Source organism: Diabrotica undecimpunctata, chromosome 7 (genome assembly GCF_040954645.1).
Source record: "Diabrotica undecimpunctata isolate CICGRU chromosome 7, icDiaUnde3, whole genome shotgun sequence".
Classification (NCBI taxonomy): Eukaryota; Metazoa; Arthropoda; class Insecta; order Coleoptera; family Chrysomelidae; genus Diabrotica; species Diabrotica undecimpunctata.
Window position 1 is genome coordinate 38,811,476 of NC_092809.1, and position 25,930 is coordinate 38,837,405.

Consider the following 25,930-nt stretch of genomic DNA (forward strand, 5'->3'; position numbering starts at 1 on the left):
ACTTGCAAGATCCAGGAAAGTAGCTTTTGTCAATCCATTTTTTACATTATTTGTCAATTCGTACAAGGCATCTGTTGTACCAATTTTTTGTATAAAACATATAGTTAAACATACAAGAAATTTTTTTATTATATAAAATAGAATAAGATCGATACATAGAGTAATGTTAAGTTTAAAGCTCATTTTTGCAAATATATCAAATAAGCAGTTCCGAACCCTTCAAAATAATGAACTGTACAGCAACGTGTTAAATTTTAAACTTTCGAATAATATCCACTGCTTTCTCAGTGGAAACTCACTGAAATTAACAAGATCTTTCTATGGTAAAGCATTGTAGGTCAAATGTGACAACACCTCGTATATAAAACGTATTGTTTGTCACCATTAATAAAGTAAAAACCTCTAAACCCATTGTGTAATCTGCCCTCACTCATGCTCATCACGATAGTTCGCATGAAGATCGTATCGGGCAAGATTTTTTTGATCCACTTTTAGCTTCCATGTCGTGGCCTATTAACAAAATAGTTTGTTGTAGTCATTTCTGTTTGACACGTTTTATATTGTTTGTATTTTCTTACTATCAACAATAAAAATATTTACGTTTGTTCAAAAGTTCAAAATGTAATTCTTTGCGTCCGTATAAAATTATTTGCGATAACATTAATAAAGGTCGTCGTTTATTGCATATAGTTCAGATAGTGATAAACTCTACAAATGTTTATTTTCTCGAACTAAACATATATATATATATATATGTATGTATGCTGTGCATACATATGAATATGTAGTTTTCTAAAACATTAACTTCTTATAATGAAGCCATTCGGAGCAATATAAGATGCTAATAAATATTGTTTGAATGGGGCTTTTGAAACAAAGTTGTTTACTTTTATTTTCAATGATAAAACAAATGTTAAAACAAAAAATCTGTACATACATTTTTTTCCAATTACATACTACCGTATTTTGAAGGAAAACATAAACTATTGCTTCTGCAATTGGAAGAAGTCTGTCATTTTTGACTGCTTTAAATTGTCCCGTATCATTCTATCTATCTATCATATTTTCTAAAGATGTGAAATAGTTGTATTTATTGTAAAGAAGTTTATTGCGAGCGGCAGTGAAGTTTTTAAGTGAAGATCTTATTTTCTCTCGTTATAACCAAATTTGACTCGCTATAGAGGGTTATAGTTCATAGACATTTTACGGGACATCTAATGTACCTCGTTATAAGCGAAACCTCGTAATAACCGAGTTCATCAATTAACCTATATTTGTCCACTGCTGGACGTAGACCTCCCGTAAAATTTTCCACCTATTTCTATCTTGAGCTTCTTGCATCCAGTTTATGGTGATGCGCTTGATATCACCCGTCCATCTAGGCGGTGGTCGTCCCCTGCTTCGATATGCCTCTTGCCTTGGTCGCCATTCCAGAATCTTTCTGGTCCATCTATTATCCGTTAATCTGGCAACATATATATATATATATATATATATATATATATATATATATATATATATATATATATACCATGACCTGAGAGTAAAGCGGAAAGAAAAATTAAAACAAGTATTAGACAGAGAGCATGCGAAGAAAGGCAAAATGGATAAACAGTTAAAATAGGAAAATCGGTAAGATAGTTTCGAAACAAATTCAGATTTCTGCTTTAATCTGGAGCCTTCTAAAAATTGCAAGGCATGGCCAAACGATGATAAAGATGTTAATAGAGACATGGGGAATCTAAAATTTGCATTCCACGACATGTCTATTCATCTAAGCAGAAATCCTAACGAATTTGTTTCTCGTACTCATACAGAGTAGATCCGAAGAAAATGAAAAAGACAGAAAAGATTTTATTTCACGTTCAAAGCGTCTATGTACCTATTGATACGTATTTCGCTTTAATAAAGCTCATCAGAATAGTTATTCATAGCCGTTCCTAACGTGAAAAATAAAATTCTCTGTCTTATTAGAAGTAACAATAACATGACTTCGTTATGGACGCAATAGCGACATCTGATAGAAAAATCGGTAAGATAGTTTCGAAACAAATTCAGATTTCTGCTTTAATCTGGAGCCTTCTAAAAATTGCAAGGCATGGCCAAACGATGATAAAGATGTTAATAGAGACATGGGGAATCTAAAATTTGCATTCCACGACATGTCTATTCATCTAAGCAGAAATCCTAACGAATTTGTTTCTCGTACTCATACAGAGTAGATCCGAAGAAAATGAAAAAGACAGAAAAGATTTTATTTCACGTTCAAAGCGTCTATGTACCTATTGATACGTATTTCGCTTTAATAAAGCTCATCAGAATAGTTATTCATAGCCGTTCCTAACGTGAAAAATAAAATTCTCTGTCTTATTAGAAGTAACAATAACATGACTTCGTTATGGACGCAATAGCGACATCTGATAGAAAAATCGGTAAGATAGTTTCGAAACAAATTCAGATTTCTGCTTTAATCTGGAGCCTTCTAAAAATTGCAAGGCATGGCCAAACGATGATAAAGATGTTAATAGAGACATGGGGAATCTAAAATTTGCATTCCACGACATGTCTATTCATCTAAGCAGAAATCCTAACGAATTTGTTTCTCGTACTCATACAGAGTAGATCCGAAGAAAATGAAAAAGACAGAAAAGATTTTATTTCACGTTCAAAGCGTCTATGTACCTATTGATACGTATTTCGCTTTAATAAAGCTCATCAGAATAGTTATTCATAGCCGTTCCTAACGTGAAAAATAAAATTCTCTGTCTTATTAGAAGTAACAATAACATGACTTCGTTATGGACGCAATAGCGACATCTGATAGAAAAATCGGTAAGATAGTTTCGAAACAAATTCAGATTTCTGCTTTAATCTGGAGCCTTCTAAAAATTGCAAGGCATGGCCAAACGATGATAAAGATGTTAATAGAGACATGGGGAATCTAAAATTTGCATTCCACGACATGTCTATTCATCTAAGCAGAAATCCTAACGAATTTGTTTCTCGTACTCATACAGAGTAGATCCGAAGAAAATGAAAAAGACAGAAAAGATTTTATTTCACGTTCAAAGCGTCTATGTACCTATTGATACGTATTTCGCTTTAATAAAAGCGTAGACGCTTTGAACGTGAAATAAAATCTTTTCTGTCTTTTTCATTTTCTTCGGATCTACTCTGTATGAGTACGAGAAACAAATTCGTTAGGATTTCTGCTTAGATGAATAGACATGTCGTGGAATGCAAATTTTAGATTCCCCATGTCTCTATTAACATCTTTATCATCGTTTGGCCATGCCTTGCAATTTTTAGAAGGCTCCAGATTAAAGCAGAAATCTGAATTTGTTTCGAAACTATCTTACCGATTTTTCTATCAGATGTCGCTATTGCGTCCATAACGAAGTCATGTTATTGTTACTTCTAATAAGACAGAGAATTTTATTTTTCACGTTAGGAACGGCTATGAATAACTATTCTGATGAGCTTTATTAAAGCGAAATACGTATCAATAGGTACATAGACGCTTTGAACGTGAAATAAAATCTTTTCTGTCTTTTTCATTTTCTTCGGATCTACTCTGTATGAGTACGAGAAACAAATTCGTTAGGATTTCTGCTTAGATGAATAGACATGTCGTGGAATGCAAATTTTAGATTCCCCATGTCTCTATTAACATCTTTATCATCGTTTGGCCATGCCTTGCAATTTTTAGAAGGCTCCAGATTAAAGCAGAAATCTGAATTTGTTTCGAAACTATCTTACCGATTTTTCTATCAGATGTCGCTATTGCGTCCATAACGAAGTCATGTTATTGTTACTTCTAATAAGACAGAGAATTTTATTTTTCACGTTAGGAACGGCTATGAATAACTATTCTGATGAGCTTTATTAAAGCGAAATACGTATCAATAGGTACATAGACGCTTTGAACGTGAAATAAAATCTTTTCTGTCTTTTTCATTTTCTTCGGATCTACTCTGTATGAGTACGAGAAACAAATTCGTTAGGATTTCTGCTTAGATGAATAGACATGTCGTGGAATGCAAATTTTAGATTCCCCATGTCTCTATTAACATCTTTATCATCGTTTGGCCATGCCTTGCAATTTTTAGAAGGCTCCAGATTAAAGCAGAAATCTGAATTTGTTTCGAAACTATCTTACCGATTTTTCTATCAGATGTCGCTATTGCGTCCATAACGAAGTCATGTTATTGTTACTTCTAATAAGACAGAGAATTTTATTTTTCACGTTAGGAACGGCTATGAATAACTATTCTGATGAGCTTTATTAAAGCGAAATACGTATCAATAGGTACATAGACGCTTTGAACGTGAAATAAAATCTTTTCTGTCTTTTTCATTTTCTTCGGATCTACTCTGTATGAGTACGAGAAACAAATTCGTTAGGATTTCTGCTTAGATGAATAGACATGTCGTGGAATGCAAATTTTAGATTCCCCATGTCTCTATTAACATCTTTATCATCGTTTGGCCATGCCTTGCAATTTTTAGAAGGCTCCAGATTAAAGCAGAAATCTGAATTTGTTTCGAAACTATCTTACCGATTTTTCTATCAGATGTCGCTATTGCGTCCATAACGAAGTCATGTTATTGTTACTTCTAATAAGACAGAGAATTTTATTTTTCACGTTAGGAACGGCTATGAATAACTATTCTGATGAGCTTTATTAAAGCGAAATACGTATCAATAGGTACATAGACGCTTTGAACGTGAAATAAAATCTTTTCTGTCTTTTTCATTTTCTTCGGATCTACTCTGTATGAGTACGAGAAACAAATTCGTTAGGATTTCTGCTTAGATGAATAGACATGTCGTGGAATGCAAATTTTAGATTCCCCATGTCTCTATTAACATCTTTATCATCGTTTGGCCATGCCTTGCAATTTTTAGAAGGCTCCAGATTAAAGCAGAAATCTGAATTTGTTTCGAAACTATCTTACCGATTTTTCTATCAGATGTCGCTATTGCGTCCATAACGAAGTCATGTTATTGTTACTTCTAATAAGACAGAGAATTTTATTTTTCACGTTAGGAACGGCTATGAATAACTATTCTGATGAGCTTTATTAAAGCGAAATACGTATCAATAGGTACATAGACGCTTTGAACGTGAAATAAAATCTTTTCTGTCTTTTTCATTTTCTTCGGATCTACTCTGTATGAGTACGAGAAACAAATTCGTTAGGATTTCTGCTTAGATGAATAGACATGTCGTGGAATGCAAATTTTAGATTCCCCATGTCTCTATTAACATCTTTATCATCGTTTGGCCATGCCTTGCAATTTTTAGAAGGCTCCAGATTAAAGCAGAAATCTGAATTTGTTTCGAAACTATCTTACCGATTTTTCTATCAGATGTCGCTATTGCGTCCATAACGAAGTCATGTTATTGTTACTTCTAATAAGACAGAGAATTTTATTTTTCACGTTAGGAACGGCTATGAATAACTATTCTGATGAGCTTTATTAAAGCGAAATACGTATCAATAGGTACATAGACGCTTTGAACGTGAAATAAAATCTTTTCTGTCTTTTTCAGTTAAAATAGGCTTGGCCAAACTGACAATTGAAAAAGAAGTTTGGGAATGGAACAAAGAAACCTCAACACTAGAAAAAACTGATATCGTGAGGAAGAACGGACATAAAAGAAACAGACCAAGCAAAGGAAAAGGACATGAATACAGATAACTCGGGAAACAAACAGAAGTAGAGAAAAAGAAATTGGAAATACGAAAATTCGAAGCAAACCAAATAAAAGTAAAAATAAAAAACAAGAAAAAAAGATAATGTAAAAATACGAACTTGGAAGTGAAAACAATGCTTGTAGTGGGTAAAATGCAAGAATTATCTCAACAAATGAGAAAATATGGAATAGAAATCTTAGCACAAAAAAAAATAGAAAAGAAAAACTTTTAAAATAAGCATAGAAAAAAATAAGCGGTGAAAAAATGGAAATGCATTAATTTATGATCAGTAAAAAACTAAGAAACAGAGTAATACATTTCAGAGCAATTAATGGAAGAATTTCATACATCAAAATCAAGAACACATATGCCAATATGTCAATGCAAGTCAGATGCAAGTAATGAAGACTTCTACGAGCAAGTAAATGAGGCTTGTGAAAACGTACCCGGAGACGACAATCTGATGATAATATGAGACTTCTATGCCAAGATTGGAAAAGAGGAGAGTAACAGGGAAGTTGCAGGGGAAGAAATAATTCACGAAGAAACGAATGATGGAACAGGACTATGCAACTTAGCTTCGGCGACAAACATACACTGCCATTACAAAATTCCGACATAAAAAATTATATAAATTAGCATGGCTCCTTCCAAGATCAAGAGAAGGTAATAGATAGATCATGTAATGTACTTATTCAAAAAAATGGCAGACTGGCCATTTTGGCCATTTAATTCAACAAAGCGATAGCAGCTTTTGCTAATAGTTATAATCTTTTATATATTTCGTATAGCCCAGCGGACAGAAAACGATATTATTTAATCGTTTTCCTTCATGGCCAGCAAAGTATATGCCACCTCTGTACGCTAACCACTGCAGTGGTAAAGATTTAGGAGACATTCGTTGGACTTTCGGAGTTTGAATTTGTATCAGCCCGAGTGTCTGATGAAGCAGTGATGCTGAAATGAGTCATAACACTGTTATTTTATGCATTTCCGTTAATCTAACCATTTTTCAGAATTGAATTGAACGAACTTTTTACTTAAATTAAAATACTGACAACTTAAATAAAACAATTTACTAATGCGTGTTAAAATAACGTTGCCACGGAAATTCTTTAAAGTTTTTTAATGGTTACCATCTAAAAACTACATTGCTATGGTTTTTGTTTACTTTTTCATTATCAAGACCTAAACGGGAAATAAGTTTTTAGTATATTTTAGCGAATTTCGGTAACCACATGATTTTAATTTATTTTATCTTAATTAATCTTAATAAACTTGAAAGCGACAACATTTTTGAATGGAGAATGAAAAGATCTTTCAAACGATATATCACAAGCCTATACTTCCTATTTTAAAAATTGGGGGTTGTACCTGTCATTCTAAGGGGGTTGAAGGTAGGGGTTCCATTTTCACGTTAAAGAATGTCAAGTTATAATTTAAATTTGACGTGTCTCGGGATTTTTTATAAATATGTACAGTAACCTAAATAATGAATTTATTCCATTTGGCTTTTACACACTGTATATACAGTGAGTGATCAAATTATTATGATCAGTCACAAAAGTTTAAGTTTTTCAAATTTGTTCAAAAACTTTATAATAAAATCATATGCTGCTATACGATTAAGGTATGCCAATATATTTTGTCACTAATAACCTTACTTTTTTGACGTTTACTGCTCTAGAACTGTCATTTGTGTCAAATTACGTGACAACATACACATTGTGGTGAATTTGCGCTTGGAGTTTACAACTGAATTTGTATGTTTTTGTATTCATTTTGAAAGATTAGTATCGTTTTATTTTTGTAGTATGTTTTATTAATGTATTAGTGGTGTTTGTGAGCGAAAAAAAAAATCAGTTTTAATTTTAAAGACATTTTCAAAACATTTCGATTTTGAGAAGAAAATCATAATGGGTAAGGCTAAAGACATCCCTGGGCCTAAAATGGTGGAGATAAAGACACTTTTATTGAATACAAAGCTTTACCAACGTCAGATAGCTCAACAATGCCAATTAACGCAAGCCACAGTGAGCGATATCAAGAAAAAAATTGATACCAAAAGACCCCTGACTCACCACCGTGCTCAAAAATGTGGTCAAAAGCGTGTCACTACACCCAGAGACGAAAGAAAAATGAGGGATATCTTCGTAAACAATAGAAAGAAGCCAAGAAGAATCCTCACAGGACTTATTCGTAAGCTGGAATGCCAGTTTCTGACATGACAGTCCGCAAAAGGCTTGCCAAGCAAGATTTCAAATCATGTCGCCCTGCCAAAAAACCTAAGTTGACCATCGCAATGATGAAAAAGAGACTGGAATGGGCAAAAGAACACCAAAATTGGACAATTGAGGATTGGAATAAGGTAAATTACGTCACTACTAAAGTTTAAATCCCTATAACCACTGTTTTTATCCTAAAAAAAATATCTTATAGTTTTTTTTATTCACAGGCTTGTTTCTCCGATAAGTCTACAGTGGAGATACTCATGGATAAATCGGCCTTCGTCCGAAGGCGAGTGGGTGAAAAATATCACAAAGATTGCATAGTGGAGCGAGTAAAGCATCCTCTCAAGATCATGGTATGGTCTGTGATCAGCAGTAAGGGCACAGGGAGGCTGTATATTGTGAATGGGATGATGAATCAACATCAGTATATTGAAGTTCTGAAAAGAAAGCTCATGCCACAAATCAAATACTGGTTTGGAGAATCGCAGGATTTTACCTTTATGCACGATTCAGCACCGTGCCATAAAGCAAAAACAGTAACATCGTACCTGGAAAAAAAGAACATTAAAGTACTGAAGTGGCCAGGTAATTCCCCAGACCTCAATCCGATCGAAAATCTATGAGAGCTTATGAAGAGGGGGATTGGCCGGGAAACTGTCACAAATAAGCAGCAGTCATTTAGAGACTCATTGCCACCTGGCACAGGAACGATAAAAGAACTGTCTGAGAAACATTCAAAACATGCCAAGGAGGATCAAAGCTGTCATCGAAGCTAAAGGAGGTCACACAAAATATTAAAAAAAATTGTTATTTAAGGTCAAAGAAAAAAATATTTTAAAATTTTGTAAAAGAACATGTTTATGATCTATTTTTATATTATATTCACATCATTAGACGCTTATATGCAATTTTATTCTTTATTAAACAGCAAAATACAAAGTTTTTTGAAGTGATCATATTAATTTGATCACCCACTGTATATATATATATATATATATATATATATATATATATATATATATATATTTATTTACGGTAACAATTGACTTCCCACATGTAAAGTTGTAGGTTCAATTGGCTTCCGCTGGTCAATTGGCATCCGGTATTCGGATGCCAATTGACCTCTTCAAAATAATATCAGAAACGCATAGTGGATGATATTATAAGACTCTTTACGCGATATGAACCCGGAATCCAATTGGACCGTTTTTTGATTCGTAAATAAATCGTAGTTCGAGGCAAAAAATAAGCAGCGCCACCATCGATTTGTGTATATTGAGTTGAAGCGATATTCATGTCGTTACAGCTTAGCGGTTCAATTGGCATCTACAGGATGTGATACGATTTTGGAAGCCAGTTAGTCACTTAGATTGTCTTAGATTCCAGGTTTATAAAGGTTCGAGTAACATCTGGTCGATTCGCGTTTGAGTTTAATTCTTAGAATGGATATTTTTTGTTTAGTTTTTGGATTTACAATATATTATTGGTTTTATCTTACTTTCTTGTTATCTGCAGTCTTTTATTCTTTTTGAAAGGTTTTATAACCTTATTTCTCAGCGCCATGTGTATAATTTTTTGAAGCACATTGCTAAAACGTTGTGTATTAAAAAGCATTTAATGTTAGGGGTTGTAAATGCATTAAAAATGTTGTGAATTTTGAAAATGTGGTTTGGCGCTGTGTTAATAAGATTCTTTCGTTAAGATGCTTAGTTTTTATCTATCTCTGGTTATGCTTTGTCTTTTTTTCTGTGAAAATATTAACTAATATTATAAATGTGAGTGTAAGGTGTTTGTCGGCTTGTTTTTTTTTTCGCATTCCCTGTTTAACTTTTTAACCGATCATATTGATTATTTTTGCAATTTTGACAGGGACACAAATAAGCACAGATGATACATTTTATTAAAAAAAGTTGTATTTTCAAGGGAGACTTCTCGGCAGAAGACGCCATCACAATCGAATCGAGGATAAAAGCTAGTATTTTATATGTAAATGAGAATGCAATCCACTCTTAACTGATCAACATTTAATATGTCATCACAGGTGTTCCGTGTGCAATGCTGCCAGGTCACCCATGTACAGCTTGGAACACCAAGAGCCATTTGCTGATCGGTTTAGGTCACCGAAACCCAACCAATTATGATTGGATCAACAGAAACAACTACTCCGTGGGCTAATACCCCTACTGGCATTGAATTATACTATTGATCCAATGGTCGCAGAACAACACAACCCATCAAGTGTGAAACGCCAAACAGCTGTTTCGGTCCGCCAGACCTTATCAGTGACGCTTGGCTTCTCCATTGGAAAGTTGTCCGTTCTGCTTAAGGGGACAAGGTCCTCTGAATCTCAAATGTAAATGAGAATGCAATCCACTCTTAACTGATCAACATTTAATATGTCATCACCGGTGTTCCGTGTGCAATGCTGCCAGGTCACCCATGTACAACTTGGAACAACAAGAGCCCTTTGCTGATCGGTTTAGGTCACCGAAACCCAACCAATTATGTTTGGATCAACAAAAACCACTACTCCGAGGGGTAATACACCTACTGGCATTGAATTATACTATTGATCCAATGGTCGCAGATCAACACAACCCATCAAGTGTGAAACGCCAAACAGCAGTTTCGGTCCGCCAGACCTCATCAGTGACGCTTGGTTTCTCCATTGGAAAGTTGTCCGTTCTGCTTAAGGGGACAAGGTCCTCTGAATCTCAAATGTAAATGAGAATGCAATCCACTCTTAACTGATCACATAGGTGACCTAGCAGCATTGCACACGGAACACCTGTGATGACATATTAAATGTTGATCAGTTAAGAGTGGATTGCATTCTCATCTACATTTGAGATTCAGAGGACCTTGTACCCTTAAGCAGAACGAACAACTTTCCAATGGAGAAGCCAAGCGTCACTGATGAGGTCTGGCGGACCGAAACAGCTGTTTGGCGTTTCACACTTGATGGGTTGTGTTGTTCTGCGACTATAGGATCAATAGTATAATTCAATGCCGGTAGGGGTATTAGCCCTCGGAGTAGTTGTTTCTGTTGATCCAAACATAACTAGTATTTTATAGTATAGCAAAGTAATACATTTTCGGGTAGATCAGATATGTAGGATTTAGTGCTCGCTCTTCTACCTATATTTTATTAAAGTGTCTTATGAAATTTCAATTTCTGGATCATTTTTTGTCTTTAACTGGGATATTATTACTCTCCTGCCTTCTACTATTCTTTGCTTTTCTCACCACTCCTGCTGATATCTCTATATTTGTGTTTCGTTTATTTATTCGTTCATAGTTTGTTATTAATTTTGCCTCACACATATTTGCGTCTTAATAATTTTAATAATATAGAAATCTTATTACCTGAATAAAGGAATCATGTTTTGTTCAAATAAATTTAATAAATTAAAACCATTTCTACATACCATTTTGAAGATAATCATAACAACTTGAAAACACTACAACAAATGAAATGGAATAAGCAGTTGTTCCACATCTCTAACGTAAGGATATGAAGAAAAATTGATTCTTAATATCGTGTGTATTTTTCACCAGCGCGAATTAGTGCTTGAAATCTACGTGGCATGCTGCGTATAAGTCTGTCGATATCTTGTTGAGGTACCTATATTTTCCCATTCTTCGATTAGAATTTCTTTTAGTTGTTGAAGGATTTGAGGTGGATGTAGGCGCCTCGGGACACATCTATTTAACATATCCCAAAGATGTTCAATTAGTATAAGCGAATAAATGCAATACACTCTTAACTGCTCAACACATCAAGGTGTTATAGCAGGTGTTCCGCGTGCAATGCTGCCATGTTCACTATTGGAGTCACTGGAGTAGTTGTTGCTATTGATCCAAAAAGTTAAGCTTTGGTTGGGTTTTCGGTAACCTTAACCGACAGCAAATGACTCTTGTTTTCCACGCTGTACATGTGAACATGGCAGCATTGCACGCGGAACACCTACTATAACACCTTGATATGTTGAGCAGTTAAGAGTGTATTGCAATTTTTCGCTTATATTTTATAGTCAGAGGACACAGTCCCCAAAGCAGAACGGACAACTTTCCAATGGTGAACCCAAACGTCACTAATGATAGTCTGGGTGGACCGAAACAGCTGTCTAGTGTTTCACACTTGGTGAGTTGTGTTGTTCTGCAACCATTTGGATCAATAGTGTAATTCAACACCGGGAGAGGCATTAGCCATCGGAGTAGTTGTTGCTATTGATCCAAAAAGTTAAGCTATGTTCAATTAGATTTAGATCGAGACTCAGGGGTGGCCAATCCATGGTTTGAATCCCGTGCTGCTGAAGGAAGTTCTTGGGTTTGATTTCCTTTTACGACCCTGTCCAATGCGTCTTTTATATCGACCGGTTTCTACATATCGATTCCAAGCATGATGGATGACGGAAGAACTGACGATAAAATTCCTTGCCACCTGTCGAATACTGGTACCATTTTCATTAGTAACAACAAGAACGATTTCTTGCTTATTTGTATATCATTCTGTCATCTCTCATTTTGAAAAACTAGTGTGAAACTTAACAATTTATGATGAAATGTAAAATTTCTAGAATAAAACAACTGAAAACTTTTGTTTTCTGTACTTCCACAAAATTTATTTAGTAATTGTCACTACAGCTGTTTCGGCAACTTGCCTTTCTTAAGTGATGGTTAACCTACTGTGCGTTCAGGTTATATAGTTTCACTGAACAGGTTGAGGAGGGGGGGAGTTGTTAGTCTCAAGTTCGTCATTCAGAATTGGTGTCTTTTAATTTTCATAGATTCTAATAAAGATAGCTTAAGGCTTTTATTTTGGACGTGAAGAATTTGAAATTGGTCGTTAAAAGAATGATTATGATCTAGAAGGTGAAGTGCATATGTGGATTCTGTTTTCCTATTATTGAAAGCCCTTTTATGTTCTGTTATACGTTTGTTGAAGGCTCTACCGGTTTGACCGATGTAAGCTATTGGACAGTCTCCACAGGTGAGTTTATAAACCCCAGTGTGTAAGTGCATGTTTTTCGTTTGGCTCTTGTTGTTCTTAATATATTTAAATGCTGGTGTTATTCTTTTCTTTTGATCTGTCTGGCTATTTTAGTTAATATATTACCTGTATATGACGTGATCGAGCAATATATTGTATTGGGCTTTTTCTCTTGTGGTGGGAAGATTGATTTAAGGGCTTTCTTGAGTAGTTTTTGCTGTAACATTTTGTTTATTATGTGTTCGTTGTATCCAATATTTATTGCTATAAGTTTAATGATATTCAATTCTACTTCGAAGTTATTATTTGACATTGGGATTTCTGTCAATCTGTGGAACATACTATAGTAGGCTGCTAATTTATGTTATGCAGGATGGGATGAAGTACTGTGTATGGTTGTGTCAGTATGTATAGGTTTATGAAATACAGAGAACTCGTGTTTGTTTTCAATTCTTATAATTTTTAAGTCTAGAAAATTTATTGACTGGTTTTGTTTTATTTCTCTTGTAAATTTAATATTACTATGGATTGAATTAACGTATGATAAGATTTGGCCAAATTCATGAAACATAAAATAATGCAATGTCAAAACATGTAGCATGTTATTAATTATTCATACTTTATAGTACATTCTTAACTTTTGTTAAAGGTATTTCATACCGAAATTAAGAAGTATTCATGGTTTAGCCTATTTCTCCTTCGTGGCTATGAGTAATTGCATTAAATCAGAGTTGTGCAGCTGATTTGTAAAATGGGATTATTTCGTAAACTGTTAAGTTTTAAAGTTATTAACAATTATACCTTTTTTTACAACCTTACAACCACAGTTGTAAGAAGTCAGATACCAAAAAATAAAGGAGAAAGTTATGTGCACTTTGCGTTCGGCAATAATGTGCCTGTTGTCTTAAACATCTTCACTTGCAAAAATTTTCACAGTGAGTGTTATCAAATGGTCGTATACTCTTATAAGTACTTTTGTTTGCTTTCTAAGTATTTTTCATGGACTTTGAATTTGCTAAAATATTGGAAAGTGTCATCGAAAATGCAAATCGAAGAGAAATACGAACAAGAACGAGAAAATACAGCCCATATAGCCCATAATGCGACGTAACAGCCCAAGACATGAAGTTACAATCATTGTAACATTTAATTATAACATTTAATCCTACTATACCAGAATTTCTTTAGTAATACCAAATAATTCATTACAATAGAGCTCTTTTACTCAGGGAATAATCAGACTAGAAGTTGTTAAAAGACGATAAAACATTTTTAAATTACTGAGCTTAAAAAATGTAAAATAAAAGTATTTAGCAAATTAAATCAAATTTGAAGCTGTCATAATTTTAAAAGAAAAATATTCAATCTCGAAAAAAGCAATAACTACCTACAATTTATAGATAAAGAGTTATATACTCTAACAAGTTAAATTTTTAAACATCCGTTTCGACAACAAAATATTACAATGACTGAACAGATGAATTGACTCAGGTAGAATTCCACCGAAACCTTTAGGTATTATTGTCGACTTGAGTCATAAACCAATGGATGCTAAAGGTCCAAAGCCTATCGATGCCAAAGAAACCGCAACAGCGATTGATGCCAATTGGTACCGCAACAGAATTCGCTGTATATTGTGGCCCGTGAATATTCACGGATGCCAAATGGGAATACTTTTCGTCCAGAAGTCAATTGGTACTACAAAGAAATATATATATATATATATATATATATATATATATATATATATATATATATATATATATATATATATATATATATTTGTTTGAATGTCCTTGGTTTGGGATTAATAAAAACTCTATTTTTGTTCAAATGTTTTGTTGAATTGTTATTATCAATAAAGACTTTATTCTTTATAAAGTAAAATATATAGGTACATAGTACTCTATTGGTGTTTAAAACTAAAATGATGCAAAGATAGGCAAATTCCTTAAGAACGAATTGTACATAAAATATATGTTTTATGTGTGTGTAAGATGTAAGCTGTGCCAGTATAGTAATAAATGTGTTTACGATTAATTAATTTTTCTTCTTCTAGTTCCATGATCGTTTTCGATAGTTGGATATCATGTTGATTACCATATTCGCTATCGCGACTTTATTGACAGCAGCTCTAAATAGTGATGTATTATCATTATCTTAGATTTTTGAGTAATGATACCCTTCTTCTACTAGGACGACGTTTACCTTGGATCGTTCCCTGAATGATCAGATGTAAAAGTTCATATTTTTTAGGGTGTCTCATAATGTGACCGAAGTATTCCAGCTTGTCTTTTATTAATTAATTAACTTATAATATACATTGGATGGGTATTTGATATCGATCTTATTATTGACATAGATTGCTTTTTAGTATGTATTATCAGCAATATATATCTTTTGTTGTTATTTGACTCTCTTTCTAAAATCTATATACTTACTTTCAAAATCAAAAAATTTGTATTTTCCAAAGAATGTTTGGGTAGGGCTGTATTAAAAAGTGAAACATCCGTAAACACTGTTAAAATATAAAAAATACTGATGCTACCTTACTTACCCATAGTGAATTACATCCTCGCGATTTTTATTTTGCTCCAGTTTTTGTTGTTAAAATATTGAAATGGATAATAGGAAGAAAGAAATATTAGAGAATCAGGAAATTGTAATTGTATAACTACTTTCAAAATGTATGATCTGTAGTCCCTAAAAGTCAGTAAATTGGTACTTTTCTTTGTGATGATTTTTTTACATAAAGAAATATTGAATGTTTCATCGTTGTATTTCTTTTGTTTTTTTCTTTATGTATAAACATCATTATATATTTGCATTATTCATTGCAAAGCTCTTTACGTATATCGTGTCAAGCTTCTTCTACAGGTCTCCTTCATCCTTCGTCTTTTTATCTATCAAGGAGTTTGCTACTCAGGCATTGTTCGTATTGGGTCATTATCATTGCCATATCGATGGTGTTCTAACCATCATAATCCATACTCTCAATATCACATTCTAACATATTTATTTTTAATTATATCGTTTTTTATTAACGTACTGATCCATTCTCATTTTCGCCATATGCATTTGGTTTTCTTCTTTGTTTTTAACTGCCTAACATTCAGTGGCGTAAATCACAACTGAACTTATAAAATTTACCTATTAGTTTCGTTGCACCTCTGCCACGCGACTCTTCTGTCTTTTTTTCTCCATACGGTTCACCATTACTTCTAATTTCTGCATATTCTGCTCCATGATTTAGTGTAATCTGCCGCTCAAATGTCAATATCGAAGCAGTGCGTGAGAGTGTTGGTGAAAGTCCAGGAATCTAAATTGGGCGTCGTAGTCAAGAATTGCAAATTTCAAGACGTTCTCTACAGCGTATACTCCCTCAAGATCTGCATCTCAATGCTTACAAAGTTCAATTGACACAATAACTGAAGCCTAATGACTGATTGGATTTCTTTTTATGGGGTTATTATAAGTCAAAGATCTATGTCAACAAACCTACAACCACCTGTGCATTGACGGAGGAAATTCGGGGAGGTCTATGTTCAAATTTGAACTCAGAAGACTGGATGATGATTAGTGCTTATGTGTCATCAAAGCCAAGGACGCCATTTGCCTGATGTACTATTCCATACATAATTCTATGCTATGTACTATGATTCAATAAAAAATTTAAAGACAAAAAAACAGTGTTTTCTATTCAATTTAAATCTTGCGTAAATTTTGGGACACTATATATATATATATATATATATATATATATATATATATATATATATATATATATATATATATATATATATTGTTTTTCGTTAGAAAGCTTTTTTTTCTTACCTATATTATTATGGATTAATATGACTGAGCTTCAAAGACAAAATCAGAAGTCTGCACATCTCATTTGTACAGTGCTGTAGATATAAAAATACTGGAGAAGATGTAAAAAAGGCAAAAACAAATTATCTAAATTAGGAAATAAGTGAACAGTGAGGTTAAGACTGTTAAAAAGGTGATGTCATTTGACTAAATTATGACCGTGGAACCACAGTATATGTACTGCTAAAACATTAAACTGTGATGGAACTACGTTTGACGATCTATCTTCTTCTTAATGTGCCATACCCAATTTGAAGATTTGCAATATTTTCTACGAGTATAGACATCTTGAAATCCAGACAATCATTTTTAGGGTGTATTTTATTTCGTCCAATCTCAAGTGAATTTTATCCAAATTTACTGACTTTTCCCTACTTATTCTTAAAGAGAAATTTTACCTTGACCTTATATGGTCAGTTAATTTATATCAGATCATACTTCCATGCAATAAAACACTAAATACTATCTACTAAAAATTTAATAATAGTATACCGAGAGAAAGGATTCGATTTCATTGAGCAAGACAGAAATACTTGTGAAATTATCAAAAGGATTTGAAATATTATAGTAATCTAGAAATAAATATAACTAGGAGTTTCTAAGTAATTACAAAAATTATATGGTATTCGCAAATTGATTTAAACACTTTCACTTAAACAATTTTTAATATATATGTATATAAACATATAATAATTTTTTTTGTAGTAATGAAAGTCAGTCGGGAATTAGAAAACGAAAATAATCAGAAAAATGATTCGAATGTTTTCACGTAAAGATTTTTTTGGTATACATTTATTGTACATATAATATAAACATATAAAACTTTGAACAAATATAATTCGCAATAAAAGAGGATAATATATTACAAACCAAACCCTTCTAGCCCAAGTATGTACGTTCTACCTCAACAATCATTTATCGCATGTAAAGCTAACTGTATTTCTGGAAGGCAAAATAACTTTCAGATACTGACAGTTTGAAAGGGTACTCTCTAACATAAATATCACTGCTAAAACACAAAACAAAAAAAGCTACGATGAGAAAAAATATACAGAAAGTAAATGGGGTCAAAAACCAAAAGACCCAAAGTCAATAGCCGAAGCCTTGTGTGTTTCTGTAGGAGAGTATACCTGTCACATATAAAATAGATTAGAAACGTCCAACAAGTCCCCACTGCATTCAAGAAAATATTTAGAATAATTACTGTCTATATAAAATTGACCTCTTTTCACCTACTACTACTTCACTGATCAGCTGAATTTATATCCCTAGACGACTGCACATACGTAATTTTAATATGTGGAGAAGTTTAAACAAACTTTCGATGAAAACCATTAGAGACCAGATGAGTTAAATCAAGAAAGAAATTTACGAGAACGTTCTGGAGAAGCTCAGCTACATATAAAGCAGGACTGCCCTTGTGAAGGAAAATCTGATAAAATGGAATATAAAGACCAAAACCAAGACGTGGAAGTACAGAATGTGGAATACTTGGGATCCTCTAAAATATGTCCATCACAGTGAACTCTCGATGACCAATAGGAAACACATTCAAAGGAATAGACGTACTCTGATAGTCGGTGGAAAAACAGTAAATAGCCTGATCCGCAATAAGATTCACTAGCTTTCTAAATATAATGAATTTTTTTCAGATCAATTACAGCAAAATCTAAACGCCCTTATTTCTTTTCGCATCTCATCCAATCCTTGGCATCCCTTGAAATCTTTACATTTACTATAAAAAACCAACATATCTATCACAGTCAGCACAACGATTGCCACGCACTCAGATGTTACTGTCTTACTGATTGGCTTTATACGTAGATCCAAAATCAGATTCCAAAAATTAATAGTCATCTATCCAAACTAGAAAATTGGCTAAGATTATAAGGTAAATAGCACTAAATCGACTTACAATTGCTCACCAAGTTCCATGATTGTCATTGTCAATTTTATGTTGCTATACGATATCTCGTAAACAAAGATGTTATGACTAATCACATGATAAGGTAATTTTCTATGCTGAATCATGAGTTTGCCCAAACGATTTGCTTGGCTTTCACTTTCATATTCTCAGTTGCCACGTACTAGCACTAGACCAACTAGCGATGAGAAACATTGTGTATATGCCAAAATATACAGTTTGCGGGGATACGCTGGCGAAATGAATCAATAACACCTAGTAAATTGGAAAGACATTTATTTACAAAGCATATATGTGATGTGCATCATTCGGACACGCCTAAGTCCTATTTTGAAAGATGTTTACATTTCCATAAAATCAATCCATAACTGTTAAGTGTGCCATAAGTTCCTATTTTTTGTTAATTAGGAGTACCACTTAATGAAAAAGGTTAAAAAACACTGCTCTAGTCCATACTAGTCGCAAGTTGTCACGATAGAAATAAAAAAAACCACATGGACAGGCTTTAGCTTGACAAATTTGAAGTAAACCAAAACTAAGGCTAAAGGATCTATTGGTTATCATACAACAAAAACGATACAAAGAAAAGAAAGTGTTGCATGATCCAACTATACTATTAGCAAAAATATCCTTTTGCCAAGAATCAAAACGATATATTACAGGACGCAGGGAAATTTAGTTAAAAATAAACCAAGAACCTAAAACTTATCATATCAGAAATAAGCAAAAAAAAGAAGGTACCAACTAGAGATTCGATAATTTGAACTATTTTACTTTTTAGTAGCCAACACAGAAGAAGCTGGACATAAAACCACAGATTAAAAGTCACAGTTACAAAAGTAATCAAATAGGGAAGAACTTTAAAGGAGAAATAGTTTTTGTACTTGCAATTATATGAAAATAATATAATAATATGTAAATAATCATATATTTTCTTTAAAATCTTGCAGTGAGGAATATTCAAATCATTAGCTCAAATTTCCTAACCAGAATATTGTTTTTTACTATTCTTTTTTACGCATCAACACGACTATACATAGTATTGACATGTTGCCGATTTATACTATGTATTAAATCTCGTGAAATACGAGTACAAATCATACAGAAAAATTTTGTTTTTGTTTCAAACAAAACCGTATGAAAGTGTTTTACATAAATCTGCGAATACTATATCATAAACAATCGGGTTAACTAGGTAACTTCTTTACTGTGTTAGTAAAGCATAATGTACACATGTTATTTAGTAGATTTTAATAAATTATAAGTTAAAAAGCATTCAAATACTACAGTATGTAAGAGATAAGCCAGTGTTTAAGCTGTGGTTAACCTAATCCTAAGATTATTTTATCTCCATCCCGATATTAGTCTTCAGCTGAATCTTTTTTGAGTCGTTTCTGTAAAAAAATTAACGTTTTTAGTTAGAGGCAGATTTTTGTCTATACTGAAGTCGTTTTTAATTGCACTTATTATTTGGTTATTTATTTGGTTGGTAATAAAACGAAGTCGCCAATATTAGCTTTTTCTTATTACAGAATTTAATTTATTTCTATTGTTAATGAAATTTTGTTAAGACACTGATCATTTTTCCCTTATTATATCATATAGGTACAAGTCATCTCTACGTTGAATAGAAATCACGATACACTTATTTGCTGTCGTCTCTTTTCTATGTTTTTTAAACTTAACGTTTGTTTTCCTACTACATAGTTGATTGTCATCAATTATCTTTATTTGTTTCCTTTTTGTTCTGTATTCTTCATATTCTTCCATCCCCTGGTCAGGATCGTTGGCAGACATTGTTCACTTTTGTTGCATAGTGAGCATCGACAACCCACATTGCCTCCAAGATCAGTTAGCAACCTTTAACAGTCAAGCTGAACCTGTTTTAATGATTTAATTTCTGAAAAACATACTTTTCAGAAATTAAATAATCTTAGAACTCCTTTTCCGAAACTCTAATGTGTTTAAATACATTTATCTTGTGAACGGTTGAAATTTTTGTGTTTAAACAAATGTAAACATATTTTCAACTCTCAAAATCATTAAAAGTTTCACCAAAAAAAGTTTCGACCAAACGGACAGCGGCACTTTTCTTATGTATAAGTGGTTTCAGTTAAATTGACTGCTTCGGTCATACTGATCAAAAGTTATCATTGTCACAAGACACAGAAATTAATTGTTTCTGATTTACAGAGGTACAAAGTGTTGTGTTTTAGTCCATTTTTGAAAATCATGAATTTGGAAACGCACCACCTTGCACATTCAATCTGAATGACTTTTTTTGACAGGGAAACATTAAAAAATGTTATTCCGATACCATATTCGTGTTTATTGAGATTCAGATGTCGTATATTGAATATATGGGACGGCATGTTTCCAAATTCATGATTTTGAAAAATGAGCTAAAACACGAAGCTTTGTTCCTCTGTAAATCAGAAACAATTGATTTTTCAGTCTTGGGGCAATGAGAACTTTTGATTAGCTTGACCAAAGATATCTATCTGCAAAGTTTCAGCCAATTTAACTAACACCACTTGTACATAGGAAAAGTCCCGGGGTCCTTTATCATGAGGGATCATCTAAGTGGAGTCCCTGTAAGAAATCGTAAAATCATAACTAAGGTAATATTGTCTGTCCAAAGTTATGTCACTCTGTCGATTTTGACAAAATTTTTTAAACATACAGTGAAATATATTACCAAAAACGTTGTTAATCGAATGATTAAACACTGTATCATATAGTACAACGATATTTTATTAAGTCATATGTGATCTGATAGCAATATTTTGGCCCAAATCGGCTAAACCTGGTCTATGTCCCACTAGTATTAACTCACCCTGTATAGTGAAAAGTATTATTAGAAAAAAAAATTCTCATATCACTATTCATTAACTAATTTCACTTCCGCATATTTTACAATAAAACAATAGCATTATCCGACATCGTTTTAATACCAACTCTTCTTTTCAAACGTCTAAAAAAATTTATTTAATTCTGCAAATTTTTTAGATTTCTGAACATTTTCACTGCATCAGCGAAATTAAAGACTTCAAGCGCCGGTCCTGAGGTGAAGGTCTTTCGTGTGATTATTAATTTTTCCAACCAATGTTTGTTCTTAACTAATTACAACAAATACTATTCAAGGTCGTTTGATGACTTCATATTAGAAACTAATAAATTAAAAAATAGCTAGGTGCATTTTGTATAGTAATGGCATTGAATAAGTCCTTTCTAATTTTAACAAAAGTTTAAGGATTTTTTTAGTTGTTTATACAATTACTGTTTTAATAAATATAATTCTGCCTACACTGGATTTTGTGAATTTTGAGTGGTACTGGAATTGCTCAAGTATATTGAGTAATGCGCCAAAAGTAATAAATTGCTAATCAAGAAATATTTGATTATATAAATCATAAAACTAACGGCCGATGCCAAATATATTCTTGTCAGTTTTGATGTCTTTTGTCTTTTTGTCTTTGGTTCTGACTGCGATCAGCGCATTTTGTGTTTGTTTAGCTGCAGATAAATATCTTTTTTACTTTTGGAGACAATTTCTTCAGACAAATATCTGGAACCCCAATAATCTTTCGCCTTTTCGTTGCCATTGCTAGTATATTCATGGAAGCTTTTATTTACTCAGCTCTCAAATTATTAGAAAAGTGAACTAACGATTTTCCCAATACATTCTTTGTTACAGGTATCTTACAACTGCTTTTGATAAATTTGGTGATAACAATATGTAGTAAACAAAATATGCAAGTCATTAGTAAGTCAAATTTAAGATCGCTATTTTGTTTTAAATACTAAAGGTAAAAACCGGGGTGTAGAGTTATATTATAGAGGTAGCACCTTTTATCGGAACGACCACATCGAGCGTCATAGACGGGAGATGGTTCTTGATAACTGGTCCTCATAAGACAACTAACTCTCACTTATGGCTCCACGTGCCACACCCCGGGCAACTGCATTGGTCTGCAGGCTAAACTAAGTGAGGGTAGGCAGATATGGCAAAAATTCCACCAAGCGATTGCCGGTATAAGCAATCCCCCACTTACTGACCAACGGCTCCGGGCGGATGAGTTGGTAGGTGGTAGGGCACTCTTTTGTCCGGAGATTGAGAAATCGATCTCGAAGGCGGATGAACCAAAGTCAACGGCATAAGGATACAGAAGGCAACGGGGAACCACTGTATTAAAGACTCGTAGAGTACCCCTAGTATAAATCATCATGGCAAAGAATAGCGATTCTTTGGAAGTTACTGATCATGGTCATCGGAAACCAAGATCCGGCAGGAGGGGAGATTCAATAAGTTGCAGGGCTCCTACTGTCGTCAATCTTCCAAACTCCTGCAAAATGCATAATACATCGATCCGTATCGCCACATGGAATGTGAGAACGCTATTTGAAGCTGGAAAACTACACAATGCTAGTCAAGAGATGTGTCGGTTACAGATCAGTATTTTAGGACTCAGCGAAGTCAGATGGACAAATGCAGGTCAATGCGTCACCCCAAACGGTACCATATATTTTTCAGGACGAAACGACAATCATCATAGTAATGGAGTGGCAATAATGGTCACCAAGGAAATAAGTAAGTCGATTATAAACTTTGTACCAGTGTCATATAGAGTTATATTTCTACAACTCTCAACCATTCAGGGAAAACTAAATATAGTTCAAATATATGCTCCTACAGCGGAGAGTAGCGAAGAAGACACAGAAGAATTTTATAAAACCATTGAACAAACACTGAAAGTTGTTAAGTCTAGAGACATTACAATAATAATGGGAGATTGGAATGCGAAAATTGGGAAAGGAGAATGTGGAAAATGGGTTGGAAAATATGGTCTCGGCCAAAGAAATGAAAGAGGCGATCGGCTGTTGCAATTTTGCCAGGAAAATAATTTTATAATTAAAAACACATTTTATCAACTACCAAGAAGACGAGTATACACGTGGAAATCTCCTGGAGACACTAAAGACCATATTATACGAAATCAAATAGATTATATAACCATAAACAACAGATATAAATACACAATCAAATCTGTGAAAACGTATCCAGGAGCAGATATAGGGTCACACCACAATCCAGTAGTGGCACAATTCCGAATAAAACTTAAAAGAGTACAAACACCTAAGCCCAAACAAGTAATAGATATCAATCGTTTAAATAATGAAACAATTAAACATCAGGTAGAAACAAGCATTCAGGCAAATCTTGGAAAACTTGAAAAGACAGAGAAGATACCAGAACTAGACATTAATAAACACTGGGCCATTATTAAAAAGAACGTGCTGGAGCCCGCTAAAAATATTCTGAAGAGAAAAAAACCAAAGAAACAGAAGGAATGGATGACTGACGAAATTTTGTTATTGATGAATTCTCGAAGACTTTCGAAAGGCAAAAATGAAGAACAGTATAAGCAAATTAAAACAGGGCAAAAAATGGTTACAAGACAAATGTAAGGAGATTGAAAACTTGGAAGCCAAATATGATTCGTTCTATCTTCACAAGAAAGTTAAAGAAATGGTCAACAATAGAAACAGGAAGCAGACAGTACTTATAGACCAACAAGGGAACATGATAATGGAAACAGAGGAGAAACTAAAACATTGGCAGAAATACATAGAAGAACTGTTTGACGATCAAAGGCAGCCTCCTTGTGATAATTTTCCAGAGGAGACAGGTCCAGAAATAAGCAAAGAAGTTATGCAAGCGGTGAAGTCATCAAAGAATAGCAAAGCTTCAGGACCAGACGAGCTACCAGTGGATATACTAAAGTTGATAGACGAAGATCGAATCCACTTGTTAGTAGACTTATTTAACAAGATTTATGAAAACAGTATAATTCCTGAAGAATGGCTAAGATCAACGTTTGTCCCTCTACCCAAGAAGGCACATGCTAAGTTAGACACGGATGTGTGCTGTCACAAATGCTATTTAATCTCTATTCCGAAGAAATTATGAAGAAAGCATTGGAAGAAGAAGAAATTGGGATAAAAGTTAACGGCCAACCAATTAATAATATTAGATACGCAGATGATACGGTTTTAATGGCGGAGACAGTAGAAGACCTGCAAGCCATTTTAAACAAGGTAGTCACAGCTAGTGAAGAGAAAGGATTAACAATGAACGTCAAGAAGACGAAATTCATGATTATTTCAAAAAAACACAAGATTGAATGCAAACCTGTACATTCACAATAACGAAATCGAACGGGTTCACAAATATAAATATTTGGGAACAAGCGTTAATAACAACAATGACATCACAGAAGAAATAAAAACTAGAATTGGAAAGGCTCGAGCTGCTTTTGTTAATATGAAGGACGTTCTGGGAAGTCATGACATTAACTTAAACCTGAAAATGAGATCGCTTAGATGCTACATCTTCTCGATACTGCTGTACGGAGTAGAGACTTGGACTTTAAACAAGAGCAATATTGATAAACTAGAGGCCTTCGAAATGTGGATATAAAGAAAAATTTTGAAAATACCTTGGACAGACAAAGTAACAAATAGTGAAGTTCTTCGAAGAATGAACAAAGAACGGGAGCTGTTGATCACCATCAAGAGAACATAGTTGGAATATTTTGGTCATGTGATGAGAGGGAAAAAGTATCGATTGCTCCAGTTAATTATCCAAGGAAAGATTCAGGGCAAACGAAGCGTGGGGAGACGACGTATATCTTGGCTGCGCAATTTAAGAGACTGGTTCCAGTGCACATCTAACCAATTATTTAGAGCAACAGCTTCAAAAATACGAATAGCAATGATGATTGCCAAACTCCCTAGCGGAGAGGGCACTTGAAAAAGAAAAACTGGTACATTATATGGAAAAGTAACACTATTTTACTGAAAAAGCATAGAAAATCATTTAAAATGAGAGTTTGTAAAGTTATTTTTGTTATTTTGTTGTTTAACAGGTTGGCTGGGTTACCGGCCCCCTGGGTTCGGTGTTCGTTATTATTAAAGTGCGGTATATGAAAACTGCAAACTTTTAAAAATTGCGAAAGGCATATCTTCGTTTGTTTTAAATGCTAAAAACAGCATTATACTTGTCTTAAGATTTGAAACATTTCTAAAAGAAAAAATGTACTCGTACTTTGGGGGCCGGTAAGGCACAGACATTACAATTTGTTACTCGGATGCGAGACCGGTCCTAGGGGACCGGCGCATATTTATATATGCATGCTTGCGCAG

General features: G+C 33.6%; 1 protein-coding gene across 1 annotated transcript in view; it reads right to left on the reverse strand.

Moving 5' to 3' along the window:
• LOC140445217 (uncharacterized) overlaps window positions 1-25,930 on the reverse strand; it is a 39,985-nt gene that overhangs the window by 3,604 nt on the left and 10,451 nt on the right. The gene's annotated exons all lie outside the window — the stretch shown is intronic.